This window comes from Neovison vison, chromosome 13 (assembly GCF_020171115.1).
Source record: "Neovison vison isolate M4711 chromosome 13, ASM_NN_V1, whole genome shotgun sequence".
In the NCBI taxonomy this organism is placed as follows: domain Eukaryota; kingdom Metazoa; phylum Chordata; class Mammalia; order Carnivora; family Mustelidae; genus Neogale; species Neogale vison.
Window position 1 is genome coordinate 143352961 of NC_058103.1, and position 14498 is coordinate 143367458.

Here is a 14498-nt window from a genome sequence, read left to right on the forward strand (position 1 = left end):
TGCCTCCCCCGACCCCCCGCCAAGAATGGTTTTGAACACTCACCGACCTCTTGCACTTTTTTACAGTTTGTACTGTTAAGTCATCTCTGCACCCAATGTGGGGTTCGAACTCACAACCCTGAGATCAAGAGTCGTGAGCCCCTCCGATGGGGGCAGCCGGGCGCCCCCAACCTCTTGCAGTTTTAAACTGATCTCTAAAACGGTATCACAAACTTAATAGGTATGAAGTATAGGATTTCGGACATACAATTTACAGGCCGTACATAGACTTCAGGATGAGGATTTAAGTTGTTCAATGTACAGGAAATGTCTACCGGAACCCAGTCAACCAAGCCAGCCCTTGTTGGCAAACTCACCAACCCAGAATTCATTTCCATCAGGAGAACAAAAACAAAAACAAACGATTTTGTTTTTAAAATTTAAATAAAATTGTCAAGCCAGGGACAACTCTTGTTTTTGAATTATGAGTCAAGCTATGAGGCGGACAGAGAGGTAGGCAGGGAGGTACGTAGGATGGATGGACAGATGGACAGGCGGACACACAGACGCGGGGCCCTGCTGGGCGTGTCAGTGGGATTCCGCTTTGGTGGCCTTACGCTTTGCTCTCAACTTCTCCCTCCGTGCCACCTGTGATAGCACATCCCTTTGGCCGCCTGGAAGTTTCTACGCTGTTGCCGGTGTGACAGAATGGGTCTCAAGACGGGACAGGGGTCTCTCTTGGGCCGTGCAGGGGCGACCCATGACGGAGAGTGGGAAAGGAGGGCCAGCAAGGTGGCGTCCCGGGGAGAGAGCAGATGCACGGGAGCCCGGTGACTGTCCCAGCCCAGGGCCACTGCACGGCCTCCCCTGGGGCTGGAGCCAGTGCAGCAGGCACTGGCTCCCAGGGAAGATTTGCGTCCTTTCTCCATCACTGCCAGGCTGCAGGGACAAAAAACCCTCCTCGGTGGCCCTCCCTGACCTCAGCTCAGACAGGCCCAGAGCGCGCTGCTCACACCAGGGCCAGGGACGGCCTCGCTCTCCCGGGGGAAGACCTACCCTGGCCCCCTCCGCCAGCCCCTCGATGTTTGGTGTGCCCTGTGCCAAGCGGGGTCAGACCAGAACACACCTCTTCTAGCCACAGACCCAGGCCGGGACCTGGCGGGGGCCATCCCCGCCAGCAGCTCAGGAATCACTCTTCCTGGAGGCAGTCAGCTGCCCAGGGAGGTAAGTCTGAAAATCAGGAAGCCCAAGCAAGTCTCTCCAGACTGCACTTTCCGATTGGAGGCCTAGGTCCTGTGACGCGCTAATGATTTTTGCAGGGGGCTCGTGAACTGGACCTCTGGGGGGAAGGAGGAGGAAGCGAGGGGCGCGGAGAGAAATCTAGCCTCAGTGCCGGAATGGGCCGTGCGCCCTGTGTTTCCCGGCAGCCGGGGCTAGAAGGGAAATGTGTCTTTCTAATGGGGTTTCCGGTGACCCTCCAGGAACTCCGACGTGCTTTGTCTTTCCTAGCTGATTTTTCTTCTAACAGGCACGCATGACTCCGCTGCAACCGTATGAGCAGAGGAAATGACCATTGTGCAAGGAAGCCGAGCTACCTCTTTATCTACCGGATTCAGTTTAAACCTTACAATAGCCAATATGATCTGCCCCCATCTCCCTTTCATTGCAGATGAGGAATTGAACTACAGAAGTGGCCCTACAGGGAGCCCCCCACCCCTGCCGGGGTTCGAGGAGGGCTGGAATCCGGGCCCCAGCTGGCCTGAGCCCCCGAGCATCGGCACCACCCTGCCCTGGGCAGCCAGCAGCTCAGCTCATGGGGACACGACATGCTGTCCGGGGCCCACCCCAGCCCGATGTGCCCCTGAGCATGGCTCAGACCCCTGGGCGGGGACGGTGCTGGCCCGCAGGGAGCCACAGTGCGGGTCACACCGCGGCCCAGCATGGTGAGCAGAGCTGGAGCCCCGAGCAGGTCTCCACGACAGGGGCCTCATAGCCCAACTCAGTAGCTTGGGTTTGGGGGTGTCATCTCTCCGCTCATGTTAAAATCTCATTTCTTGGGTGCCTGGGGCGCTCCATCGGTTGAGTGCCTGACTCTTGGTTTTGACTCAGGTCACGATCTTGGGGTTGTGGGATTAAGCCCCTCATCAGGCTCCGCGCTGAGGACAGAGTCTGCTTGTCCCTCTTCCTCTGCTCCTCCCCCTGCCTGCTCTCTCTCAAATTAAAACAAGGAGAGGAAAAAAAAAAAAAAACCCAAAACAAACAAAAAAACCCTCATTTCTCTCCCTGAGAAGCGGGTGGGTAGAGAGCAGGGAGACCGGGCCTAGTGTCCCTTGTGTGTGACAAGGCCGGGCAGGAGCTCAGAGATGTGACACAGAGCACCAGGGTCCACTCTACAAAGCGGAAGTTCTCCCGCAGTGGAAAGGAGCTCGGGCAGGGCAGGCCATCTCAGCGTGTGTTTGGTTCTCAGAGCTGCCAGCCACCTGGGGCTCTGCTGTCACCCCAGGGGACAGGGCAGCACAGTGCCTCCCGCTCCCCTGTCCTGGCCCAGGGGGCTTGGAAGGCCGCTGCCAGTGTTCACAGGGCAGCAGAGAGGGCAGATGAGAGCACGTGGGACCTTGGCACCTACTGGGGGGAACGACAGCCACCAGCACGGAGCCCGGTGCTTGGCACGAAGTTGGTGCTCCAGAAATTAGAGGAAGTAATGGCCCAGGAACACAGTCCAGTCCGACCCAATTCGACCCAGTGAACCAGTTACAGAGTCTCCTCCTGCAGGGGACCGCCACCCCGGGAGTGCCTACAGACAGCCTTTGTGATGAACCCCATAAGGGGATGACCAGCCTTCCCGACAGATGGGAGACCCGAAAGGTCTGGCGTTTGCCCATGACACGGTGCTGGTAGGGAGTGAGCCCTGCCTGGGGGGAAGCTGGCCCCTGCTCCCTCCCCTGGGGCACACCTCCAGCTCAGCACCCTGCCTGACCCCAACACAAGTCCCCTGGGCTCCGGGCACCAGCAGAGGGGACGCGTGTGGAGCAAGCCCTCCGTCCTGGTCAGCATGACATTCTCCTGCCTCTTGGGAACCACTCGGTCCCAGGCAAACCGGGATGCCTGGTCCCCAGACTCTCTGAACCAACCCCCAGGGCTCCCTGGGAGCATGTGCGCCCGGCTCCTCCCTTGGCACAGAGGCTCTCCGTCCGGCCCAGGCGGTTCGCCACCGTTGCGCTCTGCTCAGCTTCCCTCTGAAGGCCACCCTGGCCTCTGCGGGCCAGAGTCGCAGGCCTACACGGGAAACAACACATGTTCTCCAGCAGAGAGGGCACAGATGCCGGGCTGGGCCCAGGGGCCAAGGACGCTGCCTGACGACGGGGTGCTCGGGGCTTCCCAAGGGCCCCTGACCTCAAAAACCACTTTGGTATGTAACGCGGCTCAAAGCATTGCCCCAAGAAGGAAAACGGCACTGACTAGGACGTTCTCGGAGATGGCGGGGAAGGCAGGGATGCACGTGGGCCTGCCGCTTCGGCCTGGGGCAGCTGGCCAGAGCTGCGGAGACCGCAGCTCTGGCCCGGAGCCACCAAGGAGGACTACAGAGCGATGATGTTTGCCAAGCGTTTCCTGAGAGCCAGGCCTGCTCAGCACCTCGCGTGTCAGACACTCGTGAATCCTGAACTTGTCGGGTTCTCCTAGGGACCCGCTGCCACGGCCACACTCACCATGTGTCCCCTTTACACACACGGCCGATGAAGCTCCGTGCTGAAGTCTGGAGACCCGAGGGACCTGGCGTCAGACGGACAGGCGGCTGCAGGGGGGAGCAGCGACCTGGGTGGGCACTAGCCTTCTCTCCTCTGCCTACAGATTCTACACCCATTTCTCACAAAGGCAGCCGGAAGTCCCGGCTTGGGCGGGCACCTGGCAGCCAGGTGTGTGACTACAGAAGGATGAAGCAGAACGATGCCCCCCCTGCTCTGTACCTGTCGGGGTGGGTGTGGGGCAGGACTCGCAACCCTAGTGTCCCCGTTGTCTGGATCCAAGAACTGGGATCCTGGCCTCTGGGGACATGCATCACAAATGTGTCCCGGCATTCAGGGCTCTGCCAGGCCCCAGCAGCTCTTCTCTGACCCAGGGCCCTTGGCTGGCCTCCTGTCATCGGTGGGGAGGAGGTCGGAAATGATCCGCAGGAGCAGCTCTGCGGGGCCTCTGCTGGGGAAGACTCCGTGGGTGTGTGTGGCTCTCAGAGGCTTGGCCAGAGTGGCTGGCATCGGGCACCTGAACCTGTGTGTGGCTTGTGTCCTGGAGTCGTGTGACCCAGGCTGGGGGGCTGGACGGCAACCCTCCTGCCAGTGAGTCTGGACCACGAGCTTCCCCAGGGGAGCGCGCGTTCCCGTGTGCACGTCCGCTCTCACACTTCCCGTCTAAGGACACGGGTCAGGTTGGGTGAGGGGCCCGGCCTGCTGTGCTATGACCTCATCTTCACTGATTACATCTGCAAAAGGCCCATTTCCCAAAAGGCCACATTCTGAGGCGCAGGGGATTGGTCAGGATTCCAACATAAGAGGTGGGGACACAGTTCCCGTATAACCCATCAAATATTTTAGAAACCGAATTTATAACGTCAGGTCCATGCTTCTCTTTTACTACCGTGATCTGGTGGCCAGTCTGAGAATGACTGTAATTTGGCCACGATTGTGAGTTCATGATATTCCAAGATACTGACGACTGTAACGTGAGGACAGCCAGTCGGTCATGGAGGCTGATCACACCCGTGAGGTGGCCGGCTCTGTTCCCAGTTGAAGAAAATGCTGCTGGTTAGAGGTTCGTGAAAATAAGGGTGGGATTCTTTCTCACTGAAGGGCACAGGCCCCTGAAATCGATCTCAAATCCCAGGGGATGCTGGGATTCGGGATCCCAAGCCCAGACCCAGGCCTAAGTTGCAACAAAGCAGGGGAGAATCCAGGACAGCCGTGCGTCCCTGCTGGAAATGGACCCCAACCACACCTGCCTCCGGACGGGGCTCGATGCTGGCAGGGGCCTCGAGCCCAGAGGCCAGGAGGTCAGGTGGGGCCCGTTCTGGCACCGCAGCCGGAGGGGCAGGGAAGCGGGGGGAGGCTGGCCACCTCTTAAGTTGAGAAGAATGTCCCCCCCCACCCACGAGGGAACGACCGTGGCTGGAATGATGCAGTGCATTTCTTACCGCACAGAATACCCACCTACAGATGACCCAGAAGAACCAAAGGCTCTTTCTGAGCCCCTCATTAAAGACGATTATTCGCTGCTTACAAGGCTCCTTCTCTCCCCACCAGAATTTATATAGCCTTGGGTGCTGAGCAGGGATGGTGGCCACAGGCCATTGGGGTCTATGATCTGGGCTGGGCCCCTCACTGGCTCCTGTCCCGGGAAGGGCCTCTGGACACAGGCAGACCTGGCTAAGGAGCAGTGAGGAGGGACGACCGGACCCCCTTACTGGCCTTGGGGAATGCAGCCTCCTAGGCAGACTCATGGGGTGCTGATGGCTTTACGTGGCCTGACTACGGGGAGCTATAACCCACGAGAGCTCTGTGGGCCAGCTTGGGACAAGGTTCCCAGGATTTCTCACCCCACCGCTGCTGGGGCTCCCTTCCCAAAGCCCCATCCCAGACACCGTCTGGCAGCAGGGCGGGTCCAAGGAACGTGGAATTGGGTGTGCTGGCCAGTGACTGGGTGCACACCCCACCCCGGCACCGGGATGGCAGCGGCCCTTCTCTGGGTGCGCGGTGTGGCGTTTAGCGTTCCCCAGAACCTGACCTCACTTCCTCATTAACCCTGCCGCCCCCGAATCAGACGCACACAGGGGAGGGCTGACCCGGCCCCCGACCCCTTCTGGCCGCTGTGGCCTCCTGCCTCCCACCACCAGTGTGAGCCCTTGTGCGGGGCGAGGGAGGCTTTAACCTCTAAGCCCGTTTCCTCACCAGCAGGAAGAGGACGAGAACGCCCAGCTCCTGGGGTCACAGCGCAGACCACAGGGACAAGCAGGCAAAGCGCTGGTGAGCAGCAGCGTGGGCGCCCCCTCCCCCCCGCCACGATGCAGGCACACACAGGGCCAGGTTCTTGAAGAGGCCAGAGGCTCTCTGCGAGCACCACATGACGAGCTCCAGAGGAGGAGGAGCAAGCCTGAGCAGAAAGGCTCCTTTCAACCCCAGGACAGACGGGCAGGGGCAGAGGCTGCTGCCTGTCCTTCGGTACGCACCTCCCCTCTAGTCAGTGACTGAAGTTGTGGCTGCACGTCCAGCCTCACATGGAAGCGCGCACAGCTTACGTGTGCAAGTTTGGGGGCACACCCTTTAAGAGGTTTGCTGGTCCTGTCCCCTCCCCTTCCCAGCGGCTGGAATGCAGATGAGATGGCAGGAACAGGGTGGCCACGTTGGGCCAGGAGATGAAGCCTTACGTGGAAGCGGCCAGGATAAGATAGGAGGCTGGACCCCGATCCCACGGAGCGACTCCGGCCTGCGCTCGCTCACAGTCACACCGAGGCTGCATAACGAGAAACATTCCTCTGCTTACCACCTGCGCCATTGTCTACCGCAGCCTAACAGGAGGCCGCGCCCACTTCTGGTGGCCAGCGTCCAGGCCTGTGAGGAGGGTGTGCTTGTGGTCATTCCCAGGCCCCAGGCAGGGGCAGGCAGCATGAGGGGCTGTCCCTGGGGGTTTGTGGAGGGACGGGGAGGGCGTCTGCTTGGAGCTTCTCAGTGCAGCACACTTTATCACACGTACAAGATTGACTCACGTTCAAGGCCCATTTGGGTTCTGGGGGCCTGCGCACCGTGGAGGTTCAGAGCGCACAGGGGTGGGGACCATGCTGGGCTGCCCGCTCTGAGGGGTGCCCAGAGCCCACGATTCCAAACTGGGAGTTACAGTGGCTGTGGAGGGCGTGAAGGGACAGCAGGGGACACGAGCATCAGAGGCCCCTGGGGCGACTGCGCCGCCTGCCCCTGCTCACACGGAGTGCTGGCGGGGCTCCTGCATAGACAAGCCCATTTCACTTCGAGTCCCCCGCACGGGCTTTTTCAGGAAAGCAATTTGGATTCTACGAGGGTCAAGGGCCAATTCGAAGGTTTCACAGCTGGCACAGTCTGAGGAAAGGAAGCCGTCTCCTCTGGGCGCCAGGGGTCCTCGGAAAAGCAGCCTCCCCGCCCCCCAACTCTTCGGCGGGGCAGACGCCAGGGGCAGACTTCCAGCCCGGACTGGTAGGGTGAAAGCCAAGTGTGCCGGTGCCTGCTGTCACCACACGGGTCCCAGCCCCCAGGGAAGCACAGGTTTTCTCAGCTCTTTTATTAAGTTAGAGACAGAAGGAACACAACTCTCGGGGGAAGCACCACCACGAGGTTCGCGGTGCTGCGTGACAAGTGTGCCTGTCCCACCTCAGCCTTCCAGAAGCCGGGCCGCCAGGCGACAGCCTCCTGACCCCCAGCCGCCCCCGCCGTGCCTCTCCCGGGTCCAGCATCCTGCGCTTCGCGCGGCTGAGGCTGTGCACTGGACCCGCGGAGGCCAGCCTCCGGGCCGGCAGCGTCTGTGGCCCCCGGCAGACCTGGAGATGCACTCTCTGCTTCCAGCTTGTCCCAAGCGGCAGGCAACAGGCTGTGGCCGGTGCTCATGTGGCCGGTGGGTGAACCCAGCACCGAGAGCCCTCCCCAAGGGACGCCCGCAGGGCCAGAGGCAGCACCGAGTTCCTGCGAGGTGGCAGGGCAGGGTTCCAGACGGCGGCTGGTTTCTGATGCGGCCCCATCCACGGCGCAGCTCGCTCGGGTGCCCCAGTCCCGACACAGCCGAGCAGCACCGAGCAAACGGCAGGCGGCCAGGGAGGCCCCGGTTTGGCGCAGGCCCCATTCCACCCCCCAACAGTGATGCCCAGGGGAGGCAAGGCCGGGCTGCAAACCCTAATACCAGGTGTGTGCTGCCCCTCCGGAACCTCGGATACTGGGGATGCACGGATGAGGGACCCACTGGCTTGAGATGTGGAGAAAATGACTGAAGACCTGGCAGTTCTCCTGGGGACCATTCTTGCTTTGGGGGCCCAGTGAGCAAATGGACCAGCTGGAAGGCCCAGATGCCAGAGGACAGCCGGTGCTGGCTGGGGGCCCGGGGTCCCAGGCCCTGCTGCTATCCTCCAGGCCTGGAGGGATCTAGAGTGGGTGCCCTGGAGTAACCGTGGGGGTGCCACCTCCTATTTGCTCCCAGGCTCGGGGGCCCAGCCACATTCTGAGGGCCAGTGCGGTCCTGTCAGGAGATGGGGGCCACTGCCACCTCTTGGGGTGGGAGCTGAGGAGACGGGCATCCCCCAAGTCCGGTGACAGGGCCCGAGCGTCTCCACACCAGGGCAAAGCTGGCCTGACTTGGGGGAGGGGCCCCAAACAGCTTCCTCTTTAACCCTGGGGTCTTGGTGTCGTTCGCTAATGAAGTCTCGTGGGCACCACCGAGGTCACCCGATGGGTTTCTGGCCATGACACATGTGTCCTCGATTTCCTCCTGGGCAACCTGTATTCTCAGTCCAGGGGGACCCCGTCTCCCCGAGGTGCGGGACACCCTCTGCTGGGTGACGTTACAATGACAACACGGAGGTGGCGAGGCCAAGGCTGTGCTGTGGGCGCTGCGTGAAGGCCTCCAGGTACTGCCCAGCCCAGCACACCCGGGGCTCCCCCTGCCCAGCCTCCCGCGCCCCTGAACAGGACTTGCTGAGACCGGCGACCTCAACACTCTGCACACATGGCTTGTCCCCGCGGCCGAGGGAGTCCTGGGGTCGGTCGACGTGCCTGCGAAAGGTCCTCTCCCCTACAAACCACTGCAAAGCGGAAAAGGCCTCGGGCAGACACACGGGGCACTCGAGACGGCTTCTCTCCTCCTGTCTGAAGCTCAGGACAGCCCCCGAGACTGCTGCTCCCAGAGCTGGTGGGACCGGCTTCCGGCCACCTCAAGTGCTGCTCCGGGGCCGGGCTGAGCTTCCCACGGTGGCGGACGGGGTGAGGGCCACTCTGGGACATTGAGGGCTGCAGCCGCAGGGGTGGGGAGAGACACGCAGAGTCTGCAGAGGAGACAGAGGGAGGGAGAGAGCATGAGTCATGTGCACACGGCTCTGTCCTAACCTGGAACAAAGCGAGAACGGGGAGGCCCCACATAAGGGGCTGGAAGTGAGGCCCCGGGAGAAGGCCGGGGCGTGAGAACGCAGCTCTTCCACTTACCAGCAATGCAGCCCTGAGCGGTTCAACTGTCTCCCTGGGCCCTGGTTACCTCACCTGGAACGTGGCAACCACCCCCTGTCCCTTCAGCCCCTCAGTTCCGTGCCCTGAGCCCCCACAACCCAGAGGCACCGCGCTTGGCAGCGGTGAGACAGGAGGGCAAACAGACACCAGTGACCGTATCCCGACAGTCGTCACTGGGTGGGAGACACCGTACGCTGGTAGCAGGAACCGCAGACAGCAATCCCACGCCGACAGAGCTGCCGTATGTGAAAAAAAAGTAGAACCAGGACTTTTTATTTTGGTGGAGGGTGTGGGTGGGTGGTAATATTTAACCTGAGACCTGAAGGAGGGACAGCAGTTTGCTAGAGGGGGTAACAGCAGTGCAGGCAGGGGGAATGGCACATGCAAAGGCCCGGGGGTGGGAAGCTGACATGTCTGAAAATCGACAATGAGGCCAGTGAGGTGGCAACAGGGCAGGTGCAGACACGGCCAGAGAGCAGAGAGGCAGGTGCAGATGCCAGCCAGCACACTGGTCTCCCCAGGTATTTACTGCGCCCTGACACGGGTGCTGGGGGCCGACGGTGGTGAAGGAGGGAGCACAGGCCTGTGGTCACCGAGCTCACACTCCAGCCTGGCTTCTCCCTCCATGCAGCGTCTGCTCTCTCTGAGCCTCCTGTTGTCCTCTGGAAGACGAGGGATGACTCTGAGCCTCCTGGAGAGGACAGAGCGGTCTACTGCACGAGAGAGGTTTCGTGGAGGATGTCCTTGACGCATCTGCGATAACCCACCTGGGCCAGCGTGTTCCATTTGAAAGCCTGACCCACCACGACAGCTCAGCACAGCGAGTGAGATGTGGCTGTGGATGTGTGTCCAGGTCAGGCAGTGACACCCGAGGTTGGAACTGAAGGAGCAAAGGCCAGGCGGGCACAGAGGGGGCCCGGCTGGGTGGGGAGGAGGATGCGCTCGGAACAGCACGGCAGGGACTGCCCACTTGTCCACCACAGGGAGCCGAACCCCTGGGGTGGGGGCAGCTCAGTAAGAAGAGGTTCTCTGGAGAGCTCCCAGAGATTTCCAGGCACCCGCTCGTCCGCACACCCGTTCAGCGCCGACGGCACACGTACTCTGGCCAGCACTGGAAGTGCCATGGGATCAGGGGTGGCCCTAACCAAGGAGACACGTGTGTGCCAGGGGACAAGGAGGATGTCCTTCCAGCATGCTGCACTGACCGGAGGAGTCTCCTGGGGGCTCCGGAGAGGCCCAGAGAAGCAGGCCCTGGGCACAAGCAGGCGGAGCGCTCCAGGAAACCTGTGTGTCTGCCAAAAGGCCAAGAGGCAAGACCATCTCTGCAGGACAATTAATGATGCTGCTCTTGATGTGACAGCTTCGGTGAGACCGAGCCTCCCCATTTGTGTCCGCTGTATAAGATCTCCGCACATAAGGGGCTTGGAGCTACCTGCAGATCTGCACGTACTCAGGGAACATTTAAAAAATTCACGCCAGCACTGGAACCTGTGGGACTTTCTTCCTCCGGGTGGGGTATGCCCCTTGCTCCATCACTGCCAAGGCTTCTGGACGGTTGGCTTGAACACAGCAGGTAATCCCCAGATGCCAGACAGGGCGCCACTTTTTCCTCGGGGTGGGGGCTGGTGAAGGCCCCTCACAAGTGAGAAGCTCGGTCACAGGGCCTCTAACATCCTGAGATGCTCCAAGGCGGCCAACCCACACCTCTGGGGCCCGTCTCTGCTCCACACCCTCACGCCGCACTAGGCAGACAAGGGATTCCCCCCGAAGCAAGGCCCCACTGCTTCCCCACGCCAAATCTCAAAGCCCCCCATGGCAGGGGTGAGGGGCCGTGGGACCCTGAGCTGGGACCCTGAGTGGCCCCTCTGGGCCGGCCGGGTCGCTGAAGAGGAGACAGCGCACAGACGCACTCTTGCGGCGGAGGAACCGGGGAGCCCGCCACCTGGCTCCTGAACTCCCTCCCAGCTCACACGGCCACCTTCAGGCTCGGCCACAGCTGCTCCGGTCTGGGCCACCCCAACTTGGGGCAGGTGTTCTCCGAGGCCTAGGTGCCTCCCCATCTGTCCGATGGGACATGCCTTCACCTTGCAGAGTGGCGTGGTGTCTGCGGTCACCCCCACTGCCCGCGCACGGCTGGCCCTGGGAAACCCCTTACAGCTCTCACGGTCCTGCGGGTCGTGGGTGAGGGGTCCGCCCCGCAGGACTGCAGCGAGGGAGGGCGGCCGGCATCCTGATCCAAGGCCTGGCATACGGCCAAGCCCAGTGAACCCCGCCAAGCCCGGGACTGTGGGGTGTGGACGGATGCATGGAGCTGGGGTGTTTCAAGAGGCCTCAACTCCCGCCCAGGCACCTTTCTCACGACACCAGCCCCATCTGTGTGGATCTGGGCTCTGGGATTTCCTCTCAGTGGCAATTTCTTTTAAGGCAGGACAGAATGTGCTAAGTCGCCCCTCCAGTGACAGTGACTGAGCCCCTCGCAGGGCCCCGCGGGGGAATGACAGGCTCAGCCTTTCCCAGAGCTGGGACTGGAGGCCCCTCCACCCCCACAGCCCAAGTGGCTGCGTCCCAACAATGACCACGGAGAGATGAGCTCCTGGTGGCCTGGACGCTTGCCCGGCATGCTGGGTGGGGGTCAGGGGAAGAAAGACGAGGGCGTTGTGCCTTTAAAGGGCCTGATGGGGGAAGGGGGGCCCAGTGGGAGAGAGAAAGAGAAAAGAACATTCATGGCTAGTCTACACTTCACGGGTAACCCAGGGTAACCCAGACCCAGCTCTGGGGGCCTCCCAGCGGCCGCTGGCTGCGGTCACACAGATACGTGGGTCTGGGGCTCCAGGGCTGGTCCTGGAGCTCCTGCAGGAATCAGGCTTCTGACACAGCCATCAGCCCTGCCGCTCGGTGGCTGCCCATGCCAGTCCCCTGCTCGGTGCCAGGGTGCAGACGGGAAGAGTCCGGTGCCTGGCTCTCCAGATGCCCGCAGGAGTGGGGCACGTCGGGGGCGCAAACCCCGCTCCAACCCTTCCTAACACCGTTCACCGGATGCCAACAATCTACCCTGTGTCTCAGCTGCCACCTTTGCAACAGCAGCACCTGGGACGGCTCATTCTGAGGGGTCAATAGCACGCCGAGCGCGCTCACCATAGACGGAGGAACTCAAGGCCGGTGGCCGAGACAGGGAAAGGGCAAGGAGGAGCTGGGCGTCACTGTGGGGACGTCAGCCAGGGGGATGCTGAGGGGCTGCCAAGTGCAGGCGACCTCTGGTTGCTGGTTCCTGAAGTCGGAGTCGCACAGGCTGGACAGAGGGGTCGGGGACGGAGGGGCACTCCAGGCACAGAGGCAGAAAGGTCCCTGCGGGAGGGCCTGGGACAGCGGGACAGGGACGTGGGCACGGAGCTACGGGACCCGTGCTCTGGCACTAGGCCGGGGATTCCTAGCTGGCAGGCAGGCTCAGTGGAAAGTGCCACGGTCCACTGCGGGTGCCCACGGCAGGCAGATGGGGAGGCGCCCGGCCCACACATCTCTGCTCTTCCGGTCCTCCATCCCCGCGGACGGTGCTGGGCCTGGGCTCCTCTTGTGCCTCGTTCGGGTGCCACAGTCCCTACCCCCATGCTGCTGCTGTCCCAGGCCCCGGCCTCCGCCTCCATCTGCCGTCCCGACTCAGGGCCCCCCGTCCAGCCCCAGCCTGCAGCACTGCGGTGGCGGCGGCCGAGCAGCCACACTGGACGGCTACAGGCCTGCCGCCGCAGCCCTACCTCCTGGGGAGAGAAGGGAGGGCCCGGCGCCCCCAGGGGGCATCAGCTTCCTGTCCCGTGCCTTGTCACAGGCGCCTCCCCAGAGAGCCCCCTTTACATCCCGGGCCTTTGAAGAGATCTGGAGAACTCCCAGCCATCCGGGCCAGACAAGGCTGAAGGGAAGCAGGGCTGGGCGGAGCGTGGGAACCCCGGGTCAACCTGCCGGGCAGAACACGGGAGCGGCAGCTCACAGGCGGACGGGGGACTGCAGGAAGGGGGCTGCTTGGCTGCAGGGCCCTCGCGGAGGAAATGGCACGGATACGGGGCAAGAGCTAAAGGACCTTCTGCTGGCGCAGGAGCTCGGGACACCTGTGCCCAGGACACTCACACACTCTTGTGTGGCCACGGCCCTGGGACGGCAGGGCCCAGGCACAGCTTCCCACTGCGATGCAGGACGGGCTCCCTCTTGTGCCACAAGCCCCTCTGCACCTGCTTCCTCCTCCCTGAAATGGGGCTGACAGCGGCACCCCCACTATGGACTGGGTCTGACTGAGGGACAAGGCCCCGGCAGCACTCGAACGGGTACACCCCACATGCCTCCTAGACCCTTCTAGAAGGAGGGGCTGGCCCAGGGATGCAGAGAGGCCTCCACGGCCCAACGCATCCCGAAGCCATTATTGCCACCATCCTTCTGCGTCATCACCTCATGTAAAGACCGACTCTGAACAACCCTCACTTGACCTATACAAGTATTAGGGGGTCACACAATTTCTACTCTCTACCCCAGGTGGCAACGCTGAGCTCAGGGGAGGGTCAAGCAGCCAGTGAGAGCCAGAACCAAAGAGAGATGCGTGCTTGCGTCCCTATCCCTGGGATGGGGGAAACTCCTGGAGAAGCACAGGGCTCACGAGGTCTGCTGGCCTGCCCCCACCTCTCCCACATGGGGTTGAACTGCTGTCCAGGGTCATGGGGAGGGCTGAGCACCAACGGGAGGAGCCCTCAGGCCCCACAGGGGACCACCCCCAAGTGCAGGAACAGGGAAGCCATGAGGAGTTGTCACTATTCTCTTGAAGCTTATACCCCAGGGGAGCAACAACTGGGGCCACTCAGATTTTTCTCCCAAAGAGGGAGAGAGCAGCTTAAACAAAACAGGGCAACTGCAGAACGGGACAAAGCTTTGGCCTTCAGGGGCCCGAAGACCCTGGACATAGGAGGGGACGCAGCCCGGATGGCTTCACGGGCCAGCGCATCCCCATCAGGGCCTCAAGGCCCAGCCGACCTATCTCTGGGCCAGAGCACGTGCTTGTCGGGAGGTGTAGTCCCAGCAGCCACCACGTCAGGGAGGAAATCAGGTTGTCGGCCCAGGCTGGCTCCTGAGGGGCCTTCTGTGACCTGACCTGAAGGGGGCCGAGTCCGGGCCTGGCCTAAGGGCCGGTTTCTGGAACTGTGGCTGGTGACCAGCCCTCCCCGGTGGGAAAGCTAGCCTGCCAGGCCTCTTCTCGCGCTGCACGCTAAGCCTGGGATCTCTTGCCCTGGGTCCCTGCTTCTCATGGCCCTGGGACCGAGG

General features: G+C 62.1%; 1 protein-coding gene across 4 annotated transcripts in view; it reads right to left on the reverse strand.

Annotated features, from left to right (window-relative positions):
• Nucleotides 1-7263: 7263 nt before the first annotated feature.
• Nucleotides 7264-14498, reverse strand: part of KLHL25 (kelch like family member 25) — a 46456-nt gene continuing 39221 nt past the window's right edge. For all 4 annotated transcript variants that reach the window (XM_044230507.1, XM_044230505.1, XM_044230506.1 and 1 more), the window contains exon 3: nt 7264-9025. The gene's annotated coding sequence lies outside the window, so the exon portion shown is untranslated. The remainder of the gene's footprint in view (nt 9026-14498) is intronic.